The sequence below is a fragment of the Jaculus jaculus genome, chromosome 18, assembly GCF_020740685.1.
Source record: "Jaculus jaculus isolate mJacJac1 chromosome 18, mJacJac1.mat.Y.cur, whole genome shotgun sequence".
NCBI classification, from domain to species: Eukaryota; Metazoa; Chordata; class Mammalia; order Rodentia; family Dipodidae; genus Jaculus; species Jaculus jaculus.
The window spans coordinates 45,205,140-45,227,904 of NC_059119.1; the positions used below are offsets into that span (position 1 = coordinate 45,205,140).

General features: G+C 47.0%; 1 long non-coding RNA gene across 1 annotated transcript; it reads right to left on the reverse strand.

Moving 5' to 3' along the window:
- Positions 1-13,008: 13,008 nt before the first annotated feature.
- On the reverse strand, positions 13,009-21,572 carry LOC123455845. The gene is made up of 3 exons (XR_006634161.1): positions 21,474-21,572; positions 16,018-16,187; positions 13,009-13,226 (listed from the first exon to the last, which is right to left on the reverse strand). It is a non-coding gene; the product is annotated as an uncharacterized LOC123455845 (long non-coding RNA).
- Positions 21,573-22,765: the final 1,193 nt, after the last annotated feature.

Below are 22,765 nucleotides of genomic sequence, written 5' to 3' on the forward strand. Positions count from 1 at the left end.
TCATGTGATATAAGTAGGGCGTTGCCGTAGCAACAGGATGCAGTCTGTTTTCTACTATTTATGTATGGCTCATTTTCTCCACAGCCTCTGAGTTACTTCTTGAAACAAATGGAATGACAAACATCTTGCTCCGAATTCCCGATCCCCTCCACTCTCTGTATATGTGTATCTAAAACCAATTTCTCCCCCCAGGAAAGGGGGGAAAAAAAAAGCACCTGAATTTTTGAAAATTATGCTGACAGCAAAAAGGCTAACTATACCATTTCAATTCTACTGTGATCTTGTACAACTCAGTTTTGTTTTTTTTGTGTTTTTTTTTTTGTTTTTTTGTTGTTTTCCTCACCTCTGAGACAGGCAAAATTCCTCACTGAAACCACGGGGAAAGGACCCAAAACACATGCTGGAGGCAAAAAGTAGAACCTAGATTGTGCTGGGCAAGCACTTTGACCACTGAGTCCCCACCACCTACTGTGAACAACCGCATTCCTTGCGTGAAATGTCCCATGTGGATAAGACACATGAAAGCGTCCTAGAACATCTCCTTCCTTGAGGGTAAAGTTTGTTGTTTGTTTTTCTTCCTTTGCGTGAGGGTGTATATGTGCATACCAGGGTCTCTTGCTGCTGCTAATGAATTCCCATCTGGCTTCACATGGGAGCCTGAGAAATTGAACCCAGGCTCATAAGGCTTTGCAAGCAAGCACCTTTGCGGGGAATCGAACCTGGGATCTTAGGCTTTGCAGGCAAGCGCTTTATTCACTAAGCCATGTCTCCAGCCCATGGGTAAAGACTTAGGACTTTAGATGAAAGATAGACTTGGTGATCTCTAGGCCATAGAATTCATCAAAGTTTCAGGTGTGCAGAAAAGGAAACTAGCAGAGAGTCCCTCCATCACCTTCTTCTGGGATTCCAGCTCCCCATTCCCAAAGACAGTGTTCTGCTTTAAAGGATGGGGGGGGGGGTGGCTGGAGAGATGGCTTAGCAGTTAAGCACTTGCCTGTGAAGCCTAAGGACCCCGGTTCGAGGCTCGATTCCCCAGGACCCACGTTAGCCAGTTGCACAAGGGGGCGCACGCGTCTGGAGTTCGTTTGCAGTGGCTGGAGGCCCTGGTGCGCCCATTCTCTCTCTCTCTGCCTCTTTCTCTGTCTCTCTCTCTCTGTCACTCTCAAATAAATAAATAAAAATGAACAAAAATTTTTTAAAAAAATTAGAGTGCTTACCACACAAGCGTAAGAACCTGAGCTTATGTTGCAGTTACGTTTGCATTGCTGGACAAACACCCGTCCAGGAGCAGCTTACAGGAGGAAAGGGTTTATTTCAGGCTTACAGGATCCATGGGAAACATCATCAAGGAGGAAGAAGTTGGCTCACTCCATAGATCCAAGCAGAGAGACATCTTCAAAACAGCCAGCACCCCAAAATAGCCAGAGCTACAACTGCTCTCCACATACCTTAGGATGGGACTAAAGATTTGCTCCCAAGCACACATTAGGACTGGACTCCAAGTTCTGTCCCCAGTGACACCTCCTTCAGCCAGGCTGCTGGGGACCGAAGTTACAAGCTCAATTCTTCATCAAGAACACCTGAGTCTAGGCTGGGTGTGGTGGCGCACGCTTTAATCCCAGTACTCGGGAGGCAGAGGTAGGAGAATCACTGTGAATTCAAGGCCACCCTTAGACTACATAGTGAATTCCAGGTCAGCCTGGGCTAGAGTGAGATCCTACCTGGAAAAACCAAAACAAAACAAAACCCTGAGTCTGAGAGATGGCTTAGTGGTTAAGTTGCTTGCCTATACAGCCAAGGGACCCAGGTTTGATTCCCCAGTACCCATGTAAAGCCAGAGGCACATGGTGGCGCATACATCTGGAGTTCATTTGCAGTGGCTAGAGGCCCTGGCATACCCATTCTCTCCCTCTCTCTATCTGCCTTCCCCCCCCCTCAAATAAATAAGTAAAATATTTCAAAAAAAAAAACAAAACAGCCAGGTGTGGTGGTACATGCCTTAATCCCAGCACTCGGGAGGCAGAGGTAAGAGGATCGCCACGAGTTTGAGGCTACCCTGAGACTACATAGTGCATTCCAGGTCAGCCTGAGCCAAAGCGAGACCCTACCTCAAACAACAAAATAAATAAACAACAACAACAACAAAAAACCCACCTGAGTCTATATTCAAACCACCACAGTTTGAATCCCCATAACCTATGTAAAGCAAATATGGAAGCACAGGTGTCTGAGAATCTAGTACACTTACTCAAGAAGGGACACAGTAATCAGAAAATCTCCCAGAAGATTGCAGGCCAGCTATCCTGATGAACTCAGCCATGAACAAAAAGCAAAAGAACCTGCCTTCAACAGGGCATAAAAGGAGCTCTGTGAGTTCAAGGCCACCCTGGGGATACAATGTGTGTTCCAGGTCAGCCTGAGCTAGAGTGAGACCCTACCTCAAACAACAACAACAACAAAAATTAGCTAAAAAAGAAAAACCTTTGAGCTGGAGAGATGGCTTAACTGTTAAGGCACTTTTCTCAAAATCCTAGGGACCCAGGTTCAATTCCCCAGTACCCGGTAAACCAGATGCACAAGGTGGCGCATGTGTCTGGAGTTCGTTTGCAGTGGCCCGAGGCCCTGGTTTGCTATTTCTCTCTCTCAAATAAATAAATAAAAATTTTAAAAGAACAAGGTGTAAGGCAACCTGTCACACTTTGAACCATGAGCAGAGAGAAGAGAATGGGCAGAGTCAGGTTTACTTGTTACAAAAATCCTCTAAAGAATTACTAAAGAGTGGGCTGGAGAGATGGCCTAGCGGTTAAGCGCTTGCCTGTGAAGCCTAAGGACCCCGGTTCGAGGCTCGATTCCCCAGGACCCATGTTAGCCAGATGCACAAGGGGGCGCACGCGTCTGGAGTTCGTTTGCAGTGGCTGGAGGCCCTGGTGTGCCCATTCTCTCTTTCTCTCTCTCTGCCTCTTTCTTTTTGTCTGTCTGTCGCTCTCAAATAAATAAAAAAGAATAAAAACAAAAAATAAATAAAAAAAAAAGAATTACTAAAGAGTCATGTGAAAACTACCCCATAAGTCATTTATTAAACAACCCATGTTCCCAGTGACCTAAGGAGCACTCACTAGACCTCACCTCCCCAAGGTTTCACCTCCACCCTGAGGAACAGGCTTTGATTACAACAGACCATCCAACCACTGCATGCTCTCTCCCCTTCTCCGTTCAGCTCAGCGCCCTCTGCAACCAGACTTTAGCAGACAGCATTGCATAAACACCCCCTTGCGCCTGGTGTGGCGAAGAGTCCAAGTTCAAAAGCAGCCCACACGTGGCAAGTCAGAGACCAGCCTGGGTTATGTATCAAGACAACCGTGTCTCAAAATAAGCAAGTAAAAAAAAACAAAAATAAAAATAAAAGCTCTGCTCTCAGCAAGATCAACATGTATATTTTATTTTATTTTTTTTAAAAAAATTTTTATTTATTTATTTGAGAGCAACAGACACAGAGAGAAAGACAGATAGAGGGAGAGAGAGAATGGGCGCGCCAGGGCTTCCAGCCTCTGCAAACGAACTCCAGACGCGTGCGCCCCCTTGTGCATCTGGCTAACGTGGGACCTGGGGAACCGAGCCTCGAACCGGGGTCCTTAGGTTTCACAGGCAAGCGCTTAACCGCTAAGCCATCTCTCCAGCCCAACATGTATATTTTAGTCTAAACTCCCAGGGATATCTTTTAATTCTTAAAACAGAAACATTTTTAAATTTTAGTTTATTTGTTTATTTTTATTTTAGAGGGCAAGACAGAGAAAGAGAGAGAGAGAATTGGAGCACCAGGGCCTCAGCCACTGCAATCGAATTCCAGACACTTGCAACACCTAGTGAGCATGTGTGACCTTGCCCTTGCCTGGCCTTTGTGCGTCTGGCTAACGTGGGATCTGGAGAATTGAACACGGGTCCTTGGGCTTCACAGGCAAATGCCTTAAGGGCTAAGCTGTCTCTTTAGCCCCTTATAGCAGAAACTTTAATTGGAGGTATTGGCCCCTTTCATGGTAGCTTCTTTAGGTACCCTGTTTCCCATCAAGATGAACCTTTAGTAGCCAATTGATACTTTGAAATCCTCCCCTCTGACTTATTCGGGTAGTCACTTGAATCTATTCTAGGGGAAGCCATTTTTCTTTCTCTTTATCTTCCATTCCCTTCCTTTTTCTGTCTCTCTACCTTGCCCCTACCTTGTTTCCTCATGTCTTTTTCCCTCCATCTTCTCTCTCTCTCCTTCTTTTTCCTACTCTCTCAGGAATTTGGATTATAGTTTGGTTTGGGCAAGTATTTTAGCCCCCTCCCCCCAAAAAAAGCCATACCTCCAAAACACGGGGGACCATCTTCCAGTTCCATTATAGCCCTGTGAGCTGTATGCACAGAGCTGAGAATGTGGCAGACATGTCAGAACTCCAAGGTGCTAAGAGATTTGATCTCTTTCCTTTTTTGATGATACATCTTGCTAATGCTATGAGATGCTCCAGGGTGGCCTTTAACTGAACACCCTCCTACCTCAGCCTAGGCTTCCAGAATGTTGTGTATTCTTGCTTAAAATCCTTTGCACTCTTGGGACCATGAAAGACTCCTATGCTCTTAAAATCTGTCTCCTCACAGAGATTGGCCTTGATATCCATGACCCAGCAATTCCTTCGCAAGACCCTCATAACAGGAGAAAAAGTTGATGAAAAGAAAAATCTGTCTCCTCATTTTCATAAGCTCACTCAAAGTTGGTTTTTACTCTTTAAAAATTTTTTTATTCATATTTACTTATTTGACAGTGACAAATAGAGAGAGAAAGAGGCAGAAAGAGAGAGAGAGAGAGAGAGAGAGAGAGAGAGAGAGAGAGAGAATGGGCACGCCAGGGCCTCCAGCCACGGCAGATGAACTCCAGATGCGTGCGCCCCCTTGTGCATCTGGCTAACGTGGGTCCTGGGGAATCGAGCCTCAAACCAGGGTCCTTAGGCTTCACAAAGCAAGCGCTTAACTGCTAAGCCATCTCTCCAGCCCAGTTTTTACTCCTTTTTAAAATTTTTAGACAGCATATGAGAGAGAGAATCGGTACACCAGGGCCTCAACCACTGCAATCAAACACCAGATGCTTGCGCCACCTAGTGAGCATGTGCAACCTTGCACCTGCCTCACCTTTGTGTGTCTGGCTTATGTGGGACTTGGAGAGTTGAACATGGGTCCTTAGGCTTCGCAGGCAAGTGTCTTAACCTCTAAGCCACCTCTCCAGCCCTCAAGTTGGTTTTTATTGCCTACGACAGAGTCCCAGTTAATTCCGTTCTTAATGTAAACTTCTTGGAAAAGTTGGCTCCTGCTGAGTTACCCCTTCCATCTTGACTCCTTTCTTCTCTTTACTTGGATGGCTCCACCTGGCTGGGATTCCTGCCTCTGCAATCACACCTTCATAGCTTTCTGTGCTGGCTCTAATCTTCTGCCCCTCTCAGTTCCAGACTCTAGAACTGCGAGTCACTGAATGTGTGGGGGGTCATGACTAATCTGGCCACAGTAAAAGATTTCTAGATGTGCAGCAACCAGAAAATAATTCCAAATCAAATAATAAAAAGGACCCTGGGTATTGCTGGCAGCCCTTGTCTGTGCTACATCACATGACTTCACTGAAAGCCCCGGTCCTGACCTAACAACCTTCACCCTTTGCTCTGTGCAAAGCCACCGCAGGCTGCGTGCAAACACCTTGGCTCCAGGTACATTATAAATTTTAGTTTCTTGACTGTACACAAAGGTTTCTGCTTTTAATGTTTTCCTGTCATTCCACAGCATGGATCAAATAGTATATCCTTGGAGTTTATTGTGTGAGACTATTGGATTCTTAAAATTTCTGTTTGAGGTGCTGATTTGTGTTTAATTAATAAAAGGGCGCTGGGGCTGGAGAGATGGCTTAGCGGTTAAGTGCTTGCCTGTGAAAGCCTAAGGACCCCAGTTCGAGGCTCAGTTCCCCAGTATCCATGTTAGCCAGATGCACAAGGGGGCGCACGCATCTGGAGTTCCTTTGTAGTAGCTGGAGGCCCTGGCGTGCCCATTCTCTCTCTCTCATTCTCTCTCTCTCTCTACCTACCTTTTTCTCTCTGTCGCTCTCAAATAAATAAATAAAAATTTCATTTAAAAAAAAAGGTGGGGGATGGAGAGATGGTTTAATGGTTAAGGTGTTTGCCTGTGAAGTCTAAGGACCCAGGTTCAATTCTCCAGGTCCCATGTAAGCTAGATGCACAAGGTGGAGTATGTGTCTGGAGTTTGTTTCAAGTGGCTACAGGCCCTGGTGAGCCCATCCTCTTTCTCTCTCTATCTCTCTTCCTCTTTTTCTCTCCCTCTCCCTCTCTCTCTGTCTCTAATAAAAATAAATCTTTAAAAAAAAAATCATGTCGCTGGGCATGGTGGTGCACGCCTTTAATCCCAGCACTTGGGGAGGCAGAGGTAGGAGGATTGCCGTGAGTTCAAGGCCACCCTAAGACTCCATAGTGAATGCCAGGTCAGCATGAGCTAGAGTGAGACCCCACCTCGAAAAACCAAAAAAAAATCTCATGAAATGAATTTTGAAGCATGGGATTAGGACACAATTTTCAATTCAGATGTCACTGAATATATTTCTGACATTTTGTTCTATGTATTTATTATGCAAAGTATTGACAGGTATAAGATCAGAATATGGACCAACTGGAAAAGCACCACAGAAGCTCACGTCCTGCAGGATCAATATTCAACTAGCATCTAATCCTTTATGTAAAAATAAGCAAGCATTTCCCATGACATTCATGTGCAAATTGCTTCTGTCTTTAATAAATAATAAAGTTATATGCATATCAAAGAACTGTTTTAAAGTAAATTTGTTGGTCTGGTATGTAGCTCAGTGGTAGAGTGTTTGCCTAGAGTACACAAGGCCCTGGGTTCAATCCCCAACTACAAAAAAAGGTGGCAGAGTATTTACCTAAAATAAATTTCTTTATGATTTATTATCAGTAAATACTTTATTTATGTGCCTTTCAAACACAAAGTAAACATAATATTCATGACCTCACAGTGGCTGCTTCCTACACAAGCCCTGCATAATAGCAGGGAAAAGTGATGACATCAAAAAAGAAGATGTAAGTTAAAGAGATAGCTCAGCAGTTAAGACACTTGCCTGCAAAGCCTAAGGACCCAAGTTCGATTTGCCAGTACCTACGTAACCAGATGCACAAGGGCACGCATGCATCTGGAATTCATTTGCAGTGGCTGGAGGCCCTGGTGTGCACCTTTCTCTCTCTCTCTCTCTCAATTAAAATTTTAAAAAGACAGGAAAATAGAAGATGAGCTGGAGAGATGACTCAGTGGTTAAAGGCACTTGCTTGCAATGCCTAAAGGCCTGGGTTCAATTTCCCAGTAAAGCCAGATGCACAAAGTGGCGCATGCATCTGCAGTGGCATGAAGCCTTGGCACACCCATGCTCTCTCTCTCTCTCACTCTACCTCTTTCTGTCTGTCTCTGTCAAATAAAGAAATAAAAATAGTTTTTAAAAATACATAACTTGGGAGGGAATTACCATGGGATTATATTTTATAATCATGGAAAATGTTAATAAAAATTTAAAAAATACATAACTTTTTAAAAAGAAGAGACACTAGTTGGAAAGAAGGAATTCAGTAGAGGGGGCATTGGGAGGCATAAAAGTGAGGGTAGGATTATGATCATGGTATATTGTTTATATGTATGGAAGTTATCAATAATAAGTTTTTTAAATTTTTTGTTTTGTTTTTATTTGTTTGAGAGCAACAGAGAGAAAGAGAGAGAGAAAGAGGCAGATAGAAAGAGAGAATGGGTGCTCCAGGGCCTCCAGCCACTACAAATGAACTCCAGACATGTGCACCACCTTGTGCATCTGGCTTATGTGGATCCTGGGGAATTGAGCCTCGAACCGAGGTCCTTAGGCTTCACAGGCAAGCGCTTAACTGCTAAGCCATCTCTTCAGCCCAATGATAAGTTCTTTTTTAAAAAAAAATTTGCTTTTAAGCCAGGAATGGTGGCGCACGCCTTTAGTCCCAGCACTCAGGAGGCAGAGGTAGGAGGATCGCCGTGAGTTCAAGGCCACCCAGAGACTCCATAGTGAATTCCAAGTCAGCATGAGCTGTAGTGAAAACCTACCTCAAAAAGCAAACAAAAAAATTGCTTTTATTTCAACATACCCAGAGATAAGCTATTTTTGGAGTTCTTCCTCTGCTCTTTTCTTTCTCATTTTACCCCTGCCCTCCATTCTTTGGCATGGCATTTGTGTCTGTGTTGATTAGTCACCATCAGTCTCCAGGGTTCCAGATCTTCCTGCCTACAGCAGGCATGCTCCCAAGGTACCTCAGATTCACCACGTCCCACACCAGAGTCCTGACGCCCGCCCCCTTCATGGCGCCGCCTCCTCTTTCCCCTTCCTCCTATGTTCTCGGTCTTGGGAAATGGTTCCAATGGAAAAAGCTTGCCTACTCTTCCCAGCTGGGTCTCTCCCTTGCAGCCGCCACACCTCAATGCACGCGGCTCTTGGTCCTGCCCACTCAAGTTCTTTTTAAAAAAAAATATTTTGTTTCTCCAGATAGATTCTCTTCTAGTTGTGTTGAAAGCTGAGCCCAGCAAGGCATATATACCTTAGTAATTTTCCTTTCCTTCTTTTTTTCTTTGTTTCCTACCTTCCTTCCTTCCTTCCTTCCTTCCTTCCTTCCTTCCTTCCTTCCTTCCTTCCTTCCTTCCTTCCTTTCTTCCTTCCTTCTTTCTGTTTTCTTTATTTTTTTGAGAGAGAGAGAGAATGGGCACATCAGGGTCTCCAGCCACTGCAAATAAACACCAGATGTTTGTGCCACCTTGTCCATCTGGCTTATGTGATTCCTGGGGACTCGAACATGGGTCCTTCGGCTTTGCACGCAAGTGCCCTAACCACTAAGCAATCTCCCCAGCCCTATAACTTACTCGTTTCTAAGAACTGGGTTTTCTTGTGTTTGTTTGGTTTGGTTTGGCTTTTCAAGGTAGGGTTTTGCTCTAGCCTAGGCTAACCTGGAATTCATGATGGAGTCTCAGGGTGGCCTTGAATTCATGGTGATCCTCCTATCTCTGCCTCCAGAGTGCTGAGATTAAAGGTGTGTGCCATCACATCCAGCCTAAGCACTGTTTTTGATGTTGCTTTCTATATTAAGAAATACTGGGCTGGAGAGATGGCTTAGTGGTTAAGTGCTTGCCTGTGAAGCCTAAGGACCCAAGTTCAAAGCTCGATTCCTTAGAACCCACGGTAGCCAGATGCACAAGGAGGCACACGCATCTGGAGTTCGTTTGCAGTGGCTGGAGACCCTGGTGTGCCCATTCTCTCTCTCTCTCTCTCTCTCTCTCTCTCTCTCTCTCTCTCTCTCTTTCTTTCTCTGTCACTCTCAAATAAATTAATTAATTTAATTAAACAAAAAAGAAATATTATTCATGCCCTTGAGCCAAAATAAACCTCTTTTTGTTCCCCCCACAGGCTGCTCTTGGTTGGGTGATTTCTACCAGCAATGCAAACCTGACCGCAACACCACTTGGACAGCCTGTAACTTGACTGTGTTCTGTCACCGTGCTGTGGGGTCACACCATCCTTCTGTAAAAGCAGCAGGTAGTGGTACTGTCTCTGAACAAAGAAATCAGAAGGCTGCCAGCAAACACTGGAACGGGCATCCAAGTGAATACTGGCCTTGCAAATAGTCCCCAGTCAAAAAAACTCGAGGGTGCTGGGGCAATGATACAATGATTGTTGGCTGCGTTCACGCGAAGGCCCGAGTTTGATCCCCCGGCCCCCGTGTGAAAGGCGGTGCGTGGCCAAGCCTGCCTGTCACCCCAGCGCTGAAGGGGGTGAGTGGAGACAAGGGGATTGCTGGGACGCCCCAGGGACTATCTCATGGAAATAAAGCTGAAGACTGACTGGTAGGGGACACCCGACCTCCTCTCCTGACCTCCACATTGTGTGCTCTAGGGCACATGCATGTGCGCGCACACACAAGCATAAACCACACACACACCCCTCCACATAACGCACACAATTTTTTAAAAATATTTTATTTTTTGCCGGGCGTGGTGGCGCACGCCTTTAATTCCAGCACTTGGGAGGCAGAGGTAGGAGGATTGCCATGAGATCGAGGCCACCCTGAGACTCCATAGTGAATTCCAGGTCAGCCTGGGCTACAGTGAGACCCTACCTTGGAAAACCAAAAAAATATATATATATATTTTTAAGCTGGGCACGGTGGCACACGCCTGTAATACCAGCACTCGGGAGGCAGAGGTAGGAGGATTGCCGTGAGTTCAAGGCCACCCTGAGACTACAGAGTGAATTCCAGGTCAGCCTGGGCTAGAGTGAGACCCTACATTGAAAAAACCAACAAAAAAAGTTATTTTTATTTATTTATTTATTAGACACAGAGAGGATATGGGCACACCAAGGCTTCTAGCCACTGCAGACAAACCCCAAACACATGCACCATCATGGGCATTTGGCTTACATGGGATCTGGGAAATCTAACCTGGATCCATAGGCTTCAAAGACAAGCATCTTAACTGCTAAGCCATCTGCCCAGCCCCCCCCCCCACACACAACACACATTTTTTTTTTATGATGTTCAGACCTCAGTTATGAATTATATTCTTTATTATAATCTTGGATTTTTCAGCCTTGACCAGTATTTACTCAGCTTGCTGATCTATGTTATTTTTCAAAGTTGATTCAAAATACTTTCAATTTTTTTTTTTTTTTTAAATTTCTGTCAGGCATGGTGGTGCACGCCTTTAATCCCAGCACTCGGGAGGCAGAGGTAGGAGAAACGCCATCAGTTTGAGGCCACCGAGACTACGTAGTGAATTCCAGGTCCTCCTGAGCTAGAGTGAAATCCTGCCTTGAAAAACCAAAACAATAATAATTTCTGGCCTAAAGAATGTAAGAACCAAAGGAAGGGTATCACTCCTTACAATGCAACTGTCCAAACAGAAACTGGCCTCAATACCCAAGACTTCACAGTGCCTAGCAATACCTTCACAAGACCCTCATAATAGGAGAAAAAGAAATGACATCAAAATAAAAGAGAGACTAATGGAGGGAGGCAGGGGATATGATGGAGAGTGGTGTTGTAAAGGGGAAAATGGGTGAGGGACAGAAACACCATAGTTTATTGTTGTCTATGAGGATAGAAGTTGCAAATAAAAATTTTTTTAAATGTAAGAGCCAAAAAACAAACAAAAAAAAAAGAACCACTTTGAGTGACATGTCACGGAGGATTTGCAGGGGGCGGGTTGCACAGGGTCTCACGTAGGTCAGGCTGGCTTCAGTCTCCCTATAGAGGCCCAGAATTGGATTGCCCCCTCCCCTCTCACAGCAAGCTATCGGCCAGGGAGACCCATGAGGTCCCCAAAACAATGTAGGCCATTAACAAAACACTTTTGAGCCAGTGCTCAAAAGTAAGGCCCTATCGCTAAAGACGCCACAGGCTGTGGTCACAGGACATTGCAATATCATGCTGGAACCAAAAGGGAAAACTAGCTCCTTCCTGGCTAGTCACAATACTCACATTTGCCAGGTCTAGACACGGAGGTGTAGTCCCTTAATCCCAGCACTTGGGAGGGTAAGGTCAGAGGATCGCTGTGAGTTTGAGGCCAGCGGGGCAGTACCCTCTTGGAGCCGCTGGAGGACAATCGTCACCAACAGTGTGACTAAGCAGGAGACCCAGAAGTCTACAAAGATCAACCGGCTGGACAAGAAGTACACACGTGTGCAACATTCTGGGAACCAGCTGTTCCCTGATTGGACTTGGGGCCTGCTCAGCGGGAGACAATTCATATCTGGTTCTGGAAACCAAACCAGAACCCCATAGTCGGGAAACTCGGACCTCAAAAAGAAGCCCCCATTGATCTCTAGAGAAGAAAAGTAGGATCTCAAATAACTTTGCATACCCCCTTTAGCCCAAGCTGCTCTCTTTTTTTTTTATTTTTGTTGTTGTTATTTTTATTTATTTATTTGAGAGCAACAGCAGAGAGAGAAAGAGGCAGAGAGAGAGATTGAGAGAGAGAGAGAGAGAGAGAGAGAGAGAGAGAGAGAGAGAGAGAGAGAATGGGCATGCCAGGGCCTCCAGCCACTGCAAATGAACTCCAGACGCGTGCGCCCCCTTGTGTATCTGGCTAACGTGGGTCCTGGGGAATCGAGCCTCGAACCGGGGTCCTTAGGCTTCATAGGCAAGTGCTTACCTGCTAAGCCATCTCTCAAGCCCGTGCTCTCACTCTTGGTCGGAGAATCTGTTTCATTTTGCATATGGCAGAGAAGATGGAGGAGAATTATGATCCATTGATAAGGCAAGAAGATAGCCAGGTGTAGTGGCGCACGCCTTTAATCCCAGCACTCCGGAGGCAGAGGTAGGAGACTCGCTGTGAGTTTGAGGCCAGCCTAAGACTACAGAGTGAATTTCAGGTCAGTCTAGGCTAGAATAAAATCCTACTTTGAAAAAAAAAAAACAGACAAGAAGATAGACAACTGCTCACCACTAGACATGCCACTTCTACTGTCTCTGCCGGGGCCCAGGAGAAGTTGCACAGGGAGTGGTGACATGAATACTGCTCTTAATGCTCATCTGACAACCAGCTCCAGGGTGATGGTGACAGGTACGGTGATCAATCAAAACCTATCAAAGCAGAAATCCTGAGGATACAGAGACCTCAACACTAAAATCAGACTCCCAACAGGCCTGGCTCAGGAAACATTGCAGAAAAGTGGGCAGAAAGATTGTAAGAACCCCAGAGAGCTTAGGAATACCCAGAGGCATGGTCCCCCCCACACGCACACCACAGGGTATGACTGAGGCCTTTGTGACCCCACAGTGAATACCATAGCCCCACTGAGGAGGGCGTCTAGGGTAATGGGAGCAGAAGTGAGGGGATAATAGAATATAACATGGTATATATTTAAGATACATAAAATTAAAAGTGAAAAAAAAATAAGTATATAACTATCTCTTCAAGACTATTTTTAATTACAATTTTTTGGATATATACCCAAAAGTAGACTTGCTGGATTGTATGGTAATTCTGTTCTGTTAAGTTTCAGGGTTCCGTGTACTGTTTCCATAGCAGCTGCATCATTTTACACTCCCATCCATCACACTGGTTCTTCTGATCCACGCCTGTCCCATCCCCACTGCGCCGACCATCAGGACCATCAGTGAACTCTGCATTTGGACACAGGCGACTTGGTATTGTTCTCTGTTTCTCGTATGTTCACCCAATCTTTCTGTCTCATGGGATCTCCCCTTGGAAGAAATTTTGTTTGGTTTTGTTTTTACATTTCCCAGGTCTGGGCAATGGCAGCATACACTCTTAATTCCAGCACTTGGGATGATAAGGTCGGAGGATTGCTGTCATGAGGCCAGCCAGGGGCTACAGAGTGAGTTCTAGGACTGCCAAAACACACACAAAAAAAAGTGGCATGCATTCCCCAGGCTTCCTGGAATAATATTAAATACAATAATAATAATAATAATATTAAATACAAGTAAAAAAAAAACTCAATGCACTCTTATTTGGTGAACAATTGAGGGAATGAACCAGTTAAATCACAATGTCTAGTCTAGACCTTTCTTCTCTTTCTTAATCCATTATGACTTACCTCTTTCTTTTTTTAATTGATTTTTTTTTATTGACAACTTTCATAATTATTGGCAATTCCCTTCCTCTCACCAGCCTACCTCTTTCTTATACCAGCTACCAAGCCAACGCATAGCCCAAAACAAGTTCACACGGCCATATATGAATTCAACAGGGCAGGGGTGCATAAGGTTCTAATGTGTGTGTAAGGTTGCGGGGGACGGGGGGCGGGGGGACTGATTATTCTTGAGGAATCAGATCACCACCACTGTGGCTAGGAGATCCTTCATAATCTGACCTTGGCTTCGTCTGCACAATCTTGAGCTCTGACTCAGTTTGTGTTCCTCAAACACAGCATGGCTTTTATATGTGAGTGATTTGGGTATAGAGTTTTTAAATTAATTAATTTATTTTTATTTTATGTTAGACAGAGAGCGAGAATTAGCACACCCGGGCCGCAGCCACTGAAATTGAACGCAAGATGCTTGCGCCACCTACTGGGCATGTGCGACCTTACACTTGCCTCACCTTTGCACATCTGGCTTATGTGGGATCTGGAGAGTTGAACATGGGTCCTTATCTTTGTAGGCAAGTGCCTTATTGGCTAAGCCATCTCTACAGCCCCAGTCTTGTTTTTTTTTTTTATTTCACTTCTATTTATTTATTTATTTGAGAGAGAAGGAGACAGAGAGGGAAAGAGAGGGAGAGAGAGAGAGAATGGGCAAGCCAGGGCATCAGTGGCTACAAACGAACTCCAGACATATGCGCCACCTTGTGCCTCTGGCTTACATGGGTCCTGGGGAATCGAACCAGGGTCCTTTGGCTTGACAGGCAGGTGCCTTCACCTCTAAGCAGTTTTCTTTGCCTCCAGTACCTTGGGTATTTAGTTACTGTGATTTCTGCACTTACTCTCCGGCTTTGGGAGCAAAGAGGCAAATGTGGAAGATACTGTCTTAGGAAGAGATTGAAGGGGGAGTTAGCTGGGTCTTCCTCATTTGCATTCTGGGGTCAAATGCGGTCGGGAGAGAAAAGTGTTCTGGGATGACAATGAGACTGGGTGTGGTTCTCTTTCTCCCTTGTACTTCCTGTTAGGCTGAGACAGTCATTACCACCACTATAGCCCTTCCTCCCTTACAGGGGGTACACAAGATGTTCACCACCACGTGGGGCTGTTTGATAAGTCAAACAGGAGAAAGGAACAAGAAGCACCTACTGTTCCAAAAAACACTGACATTAGACTAGGTAGGGCCCAGTGAGTCATCTTACTCCTGGCATGTTGAAACAGAAAAGGGGCACCCTGCTTTATAAACAGCCTCCCACACCGAGGAGCATGCCCAGTCAAACCAGAGTCAAATCCAGGAATAATGCTTCACTTGTCCCTGTGAAGGGACCCAGCACATTTGGAAGAAACCCTTCGTCAGCCGGATGCTATTGACCAAAGCAAGAGAACCGAAAAGCTCGCAGCTCTCCACTGGGCTTGTAGAACTTTTTTTTTTTTTCAGGTCATCATATTTTATAAGTTTACATGCGGCTAATAAACAGAGGAACTAATTGTCATTATTGCTGTTGCTAGTGAGAAAGGGTCTCCCTGTGGAGCCCTGGCCTGGGTCAACCAGCGTTTTCAGTTGTGGGTGATGCTCTGGCCTCTGCCTCTCAAGTGCTGGGATTATAGAGTGCGTGACCATATCCAGCTTAAGTTATCATTTTTAACCATATAAAAACACACCTGAGCCCAGTGTGGTGGCTCACGCCTTCCATCCCAGCACTCGGGAGGCAGAGGTAGGAGGATTGCCATGAGTTTGAGGCCACCCTGAGACTCCATAGTGAATTCCAGGTCAGCCTGGGCTAGAGAGAGACCCTACCTCAAAAAAAAACCTTGGGGGCTGGAGAGATGGCTTAGCGGTTAAGCGCTTGCCTGTGAAGCCTAAGGACCCCGGTTCGAGGCTCGGTTCCCCAGGTCCCACGTTAGCCAGATGCACAAGGGGGCGCACGCGTCTGGAGTTCGTTTGCAGAGGCTGGAAGCCCTGGCGCGCCCATTCTCTCTCTCTCCCTCTATCTGTCTTTCTCCCTGTGTCTATCGCTCTCAAATAAATAAATAAATAATGAACAGCAACAAAAAAAAAAAACAAACCTTGGGCTAAGGATATAGCCTTGTGGCAGAGTTTTTGTCTAGAATGTTTAAGGCCCTAGGTTCAATCCTCAACACCACTAAATGGTAAGTAAACATATACAAATAATATACATTTTGTTGTGTTCTGGGTTTTTTTGTTGTTCTTTTTATTTTTTGAGGTAGGGTCTCACTTACTGTAGCTCAGGCTGACTTGGAATTCACTATGTAGTCTCAGGGTGGACTTGAACTCATGGTGATTCTCCTACCTCTGCCTCCCAAGTGCTGGGATTAAAGGCGATGCGCCACCACGCCGGGCCTGATTGACAGTATTTTGAGGGGACGCTTTCTCTGTAATCCATAGTTCCCAGTTGTACAACAGACAAGCATTCTTCCACGGGGGTGGGGAGGGGTGCTCCATCCATTCAGCCTGCTGCTTCTAGGAAAACGGAAGCGATGGTAAGGATGGCTTCTTCTGAAGAGGCAGCAGTGTGGGAAAGGAATGCAAAGGTAGATCCAGAGTCAGTCAGATGTCAATCAGGATCTAGCCCCGCCCCCTTCCCACATCAGCTCTTAGGGGAGGAAGTTGGAGAACCACCCATTTAGGCAATGGGGCCCCTAAGTTAATTGGATTTGGTGGCTTTTCCTGTTTTAGCTTCAATTCTACCCACCAGTGAGGGACAGTGGTCATGTGACCTCAGATGAGGCAGGAGCGGGGGCAGCATGCCAGGCTCCTGACAACCTGGGTATGGCACTGAGACCCCAGAAGTTCCCAAGCTGCAATAAGATGAGAGAAATAGGTGAGGGCCTGTCAAAATCTGTGTTCAGGGCTGGCCAAGGTGGCTCAGCAGTTTAGGCACTTGCCTGCAAAAAAAGCCTAAGGGCCCTGGTTCAGTTCCTCAGCACCCACGTAAGCCAGAGGCACAAAGTGGTGCATGGGAATGGAATTTGTTCTTTATGGAAATTAGAGGTCCCTTGCACCCATTCTCTCTCTCTCCCCCCCAACTCTCTCCATATATATGAGATATATATCTCAAATAAAATGTTGTTTAAAAAATCTGTGTCCAGGGCTGGAGAAATGGCTTAGCAGTTGGGGCGCTTGCCTGCAAAGCCTAAGGACCCATGTTTGACTCCAGATCCCACATAAGCCAGACACACAAATGTGAGGCAAGCGCAAGGTCGCACTTGCCCACTAGGTGGCGCAAGTGTCTGCAGTTTGATTGCAGTGGCTGTGGCCCTGGTGTGCCAATTCTCTCTCTCTTCCTCCAAAAATAAAATAAATATTTTTTAAAAAATCTGTGTTCAGAATGAAGCTCTCCTCTCCCATTTTCCCTTCTCTTCTCCTTTATTCTCTTCTCTTTTCCTCTTCTTCCTTCTTCTCCTCTTTTCTTTTTCTCCTTCTTTTCCTTCTCCTTGCCTCCTTACTTTGTTCACTTCGTTAAAATCAAAGATTCATGTCAGCCAGGCGTGGTGGCGCACGCCTCTAATCCCAGCACTTGGGAGGCAGAGGTAGGAGGATGGATCACCATGAGTTTGAGGCCAGCCTGAGATGACAGAGTGAATTCCAGAGCTAGAGTGAGATCCTACCTCGGAAAACAAAACAAAACCTTAGTTCAGGCGCCAGGCTGAAGACAAGAAAGGAGATGTGTGGTGCAGAGGGCACAAAGCCTTTTTCCTCTGCCAGGGTAGTATACCTATTCCCACACACCCCGCAGGTCTTCTAGGTAAAAGCAGAAACAGGAAACGGAGGGACTAAGCATTTATGCAAACTTTGGGTCATTCAAAAATGGGTGATTTAAATGGCAGAAATGGAAATCCTAGTAATTTGCAAATTTACAGACTATTTTTTTTTCTCCGTGGGACCTAGAAGGGGGAGAAGTAAGTCACTTATGGAAAAGTAAAGTTTTCTCTGTACATGGCAGTGGAATGTGCAAAAATTCACCATGCCCTGTGCACACTGGGTGGGGCTCTCTGGATGCCACACGCGAAGGCGGTGCCACTTGGGTCTGTTGTGATTTGTTGGCTTGCACAATATTTAGCCTCAAAAGGCTTAAAGAACAAGATATTTACATACTCACTGTGATATCATAACCCAGTCACGGACATGACTGCTTCTCCCGTTCTGAGTCACGGGTTCCACCCCTGATCTGAGGTCATCCTGAGTTGCAAGTATCCCTGGACACCTCCGTGAGCCATCATTAAAATGCTCTGCCTACTTCCATTGTCCAGCTCTTCCAACTATGTTACAACTATGTTATAGCCCTAGCCCTTGATTTTCAAGTCGTTTTCAGAGTATTTTATTTACATGACATCATACCATCCCAACAAGCCTGTCAAGCTGGAAGAAATGGTGGTAATTCCATTTTATAGCCAAAAAAAAAAAAAAAAAGATTGTTGGAAAGCTTCCGTGTTATTTAGTCAGGGCGCAATAGTGAACACAGGAGCTGAAGCGGGTATTTCAGTACATTTTCCTGGGGGGGATCGGCTGCAGGCGTTTGCGTCCTGGATTCGCTCATAAACTGCTGGCAAAGTGGAGAGAGAATATGGTGGTAGTTGAAAGGGGTCTACAGTGAGTGATGGGTATTATGAAGCATTATAAATTAGGTTTCTTGGGCTGGAGAGATGGCTTAGCGGTTAAGCGCTTGCCTGTGAAGCCTAAGGACCCCGGTTCGAGGCTCGGTTCCCCAGGTCCCACGTTAGCCAGATGCACGAGGGGGCGCACGCGTCTGGAGTTCGTTTGCAGTGGCTGGAGGCCCTGGCGCATCCATTCTCTCTCTCTCTCTCTCTCTAGCTCCCAAATAAACAAATAAAATAAACAAAAAATATTTAAAAACAAAAAAAAAGCTTGATTGTTGCTGGGCCTGGTAGCACACGCCTTTAATCCCAGCACTCGGAAGGCAGAGGTAGGAGGATTGCCATGAGTTAAAGGCCACCCAGAGACTACATAGTGAATTCCAGGTCAGCCTGGGCTAGAGGCAGGAAAAAAAAAAAAAAGCTTGATGACCCGGAGCTGGTTCTCTAGTAAGTAGCGTATGCATCTGTTTTATGTTGGTGGCAGGAGACCCCAGCATATTCATTCATATTCGTTGTTTCTCTCAAATAAATAAGTAACTATTTTTTTTCAAAAAATTGGATATCTGAGCAGGGTGTGGTGGCGCACACCTTTAATTCCAGCATTTGGGAGGCAGAGGTAGGAGGATAGCCATGAGTTCGAGGCCACCCTGAGACTATATAGTGAATTCCAGGTCAGCCTGAGCTAGAGTGAGACCCTACCTCAAAAAAAAAAAGAAAAAAAAATTGGATATCTGGGAGCTGGAAAGGTGGCTCAGCACTTAAAGGTGTTTTCCTGCAAAATCTAACGACCTGAGTTCAGTTCCCCAGTACCCACATAAAGCTGGATGCACAAAGTGGTACATGCATCTGGAGTTCATTTGCAGCAGGTAGTGGCTCTGACATGCCCATACTCTCTCTTGCCTCTCTCTCTCTCTCTCTCTCCCTGCTTGCAAATAAGTAAATTAAAAAAATATATTTTTAAAGTTTTTTTTTTTTTTTTTTTTTAGGTTTCGGGCTGGAGAGATGGCTTAGCGGTTAAGGCATTTGCCTGCAAAGCCAAAGGACCCAGGTTCGATTCCCCAGGATCCACGTAAGCCAGTTGCAAAAGGGGGGCGCATGCGTCTGGAGTTCGTTTTGCAGTGGCTGGAGGCCCTGGCGCGCCCATTCTCTCTTTTTCTCTCTCTCTCTTAAATAAATAAAAATTAAAACAAACAAAAAAAAAACTAAAAAAAAAAGTAGTTTTGTTTCTTTCCTTTTAAGCATTTCCCAGCACAACACTGGCTATAGAGATACTGGAGGACGGGACAAAAGCTCGAAGTGAAGGGCTCGCGATATGAGCGTGGGTAGAGGGTACGTTAAGTGACTGGGCACAGCTGCAATCTAGTAAGTGTGGTCTCCTAGTCACCTGGGAACTTCTAGTCTCATAAAATGCACATAATTAACATTTGTTGCAGGAAGAACAGAAGGCAATGAGACGAGCCCTGGTCTGCAGTCATCGACACAGAAAGGCGAGCGAGGCGAATCCAAACTTTCGCTGTCTGGGTCGGCGTCTAAGGTCACATCTAGCATCAGTTATTTCCTGATACTTCAACCAGTTTGCCTCACTGTGGGGCGGTGGAAGTGTCCTAGGGAGCAGAACAGCCTACGGGTTTGGAGAAATGAGACCAGGATTGGAACCGCAGCTATGTAAGGGCTGCGCAAATCGCCCAGCATCGCGAAACCTTGGTCCCCTTGTCTGTAAAATGGAGATGATCATGGTGTTTGAGGCTTATCTGGCCAATCTTCTCCTGGCCCATACCCCACATAAGTGGTCGAGGTGGGCGGGGGGGCAGTGTGTGTCAGTGCCCTGGCCTTCTCTCCCCTGCTCCCCAGCACTGACCACATGTCCAGAGCTGCCAGTCAGGCCCAAGGCTGGACAATGGTGGCCAGGCTGACTGGTCAGGGAAGGGGTGGCGCCCAGTCTCTGCAGCCCCCCCCCCCGGGGGGGGGTCCTACAACCACTCTAGGAACCCCGATGGGAATCCTGAGAGTTTCCTAATCGCTCCGTGTCAAAGTAAATTGGCTCTCGGGCCACAAACAGCCGAGGGTGTGGCGGTTCCTTACTTTCAAAAGCAAACAAAAGAACCCAAAGCGAGCCTCCGCCTCACCGCTCCCCCCCCCCCCCACAAGCCACGCACACAGCTCCGGACTTTTCCCAGGCTCCTGGGGTGCAGAGGGGGAGGGCGCGGTGGAACGGCTGATGCCTGCACCCCCAGCTCCGGATGGGTCCAAGCTCCCGAACCCCAAAGGCTTGGGGGTCTAGGGGGATGGAGGGCACGGCGGGGTGTCTGCTGCGTGCACCCCCAGCTCCAGATGGGTCCAAGCTCCCGAACCCCAAAGGCTTGGGGGTCTAGGGGTATGGAGGGCACGGCGGGGTGTCTGCTGCGTGCACCCCCAGCTCCGGATGGGTCCAAGCTCCCGAACCCCAAAGGCTTGGGGGTCTAGGGGTATGGAGGGCACGGCGGGGTGTCTGTTGCCTGCACCCCAGCTCCGGATGGGTCCAAGCTCCCAAACCCCAAAGGCTTGGGGGTCTAGGGGGATGGAGGGCACGGCGGGATGTCTGTTGCGTGCACCCCCAGCTCCGGATGGGTCCAAGCTCCCAAACCCCAAAGGCTTGGGGGTCTAGGGGGATGGAGGGCACGGCGGGGTGTCTGCTGCCTGCACCCCCAGCTCCGGATGGGTCCAAGCTCTCAAACCCCAAAGGCTTGGGGGTCTAGGGGGATGGAGGGCACGGCGGGGTGTCTGCTGCCTGCACCCCCAGCTCCGGATGGGTCCAAGCTCCCAAACCCCAAGGTTGTGGGGGACTAGGGGATGGAGCGCACGGCGGGGTGTCTGCTGTCTGAACCCCCAGCTCCGGATGGGTCCAAGCTCCCGAACCCCAAAGGCGGGTGTGGGTGTGTGTGTGGGGGGGGGTGGAATGAAGCTGATGGGGTTCTTCGGGAACATCCACTCCCTCCCCCCGTCCCCCGCCCCGGCCGTTATCCTGGGGATGCCAGCGCCCGCGAAGCCTCGGGCCGGCCCCTGGATAGCACACTGGGGTGCAATCTGGAATTTCTCCCGGTGTGATTTTGCACGAAATCCTTCCCCCCCCCCCCATCACCACCACCACATACTCCCACACACACTCACACACCATGCACGGATTTCAGCCCCTGGAAGAGGAAGGCCACAGAGTGAGAAGGAAGCTGCCCACCTCTCGGGGGCAGCCTCGGTCACGATTGCCCCGCCCGTGAGACCGCGACGCCCCGCAGACCCTCTGTCTTTGTGCGGCTGCAAGAAGTCCTTTCCCCGCGGGGCCGCCCCGCAGGCGTTTCCAGCTTGGATTGTCGCCATCTAGTGGCGGGAGTGGGGGTCACACCGGCCCACCGCCCCAGCAGGGAGCCCACCCACCCCTTTCTTTGGTTCCCAAACCTTCCCACTCAGCTAGGAACTTGAATTTATTTATTTTTATTTAGCTTTTCAACGGAGGGTCTCACTCTGGCCCAGGCCGACCTGGAATTCACTATGGAGTCTCAGGGTGGCCTCGAACTCACGGCGATCCTCCTACCTCTGCCTCCCGAGTGCTGGGATGAAAGTCGTGCATCACCACGTCCAGCAGAAACTGGAACTTTAAAACTATATATACACATATATATATTTGGGGGGGGGGGGATTGAGGGATTGAATTGTGATTTCCCTGCCCCACGCCTCTCCCAATTGCACGACTCGTCTTCCTAAAGGCAAACACATGCCTGCCAGAGGGCCCACAGGTGATGGGTGATGGGATTGGCAAACCGTGGGAGGGGGAGATGGAGGGAGGGAAGAGCGCTGCCTCCCAAACCCCTGGGAGGCGCCAAATCCCAAATCCCCCACCAATTTCCCATGAGACAAAGTAATGATTAAGAAGGCAGAGACGCACTCTGTCTTGTTCCTACTGGTTGGTGATGTTATTATAGGAGATGAGTATTATTATTAAGGGACCCCTGTCATTAAAGTCTCCCCATTATTATTGTTATTATTATTTAGCATTCATGATGCATTCTATATTTTCAAAGTACCCCATACACTTATTATCTCCCTGGACTTTCCAAACACAACAGAGCGGCGGGCAGGTGACAACTTCGTTTTCTGAAATGGGGAAACTGAGGCGCTGTAATTAGTGCAGAGTGCATGGACTAAATGAGTCAACAGCAGTGTTTATTTCTTCCTGGCTGATTACCGCCTTGCTGCGAAGTGTCATGGATTCTGGTAGACGGTAACCTTGACTTGAGAAACTAGTTTCTCTCATCCACTTTTATGACCCACTGTAATCACATTGGAAATCCAGTCAGAGAAGTTTTCAACCTGATGAGTCATTACATCGAGCTCATTATGTCCAGTGCATGGACGATTTTAATTGTAATTTATTTTATTTTTACAAGTCGAAGTATCATTACTTAGCATGTA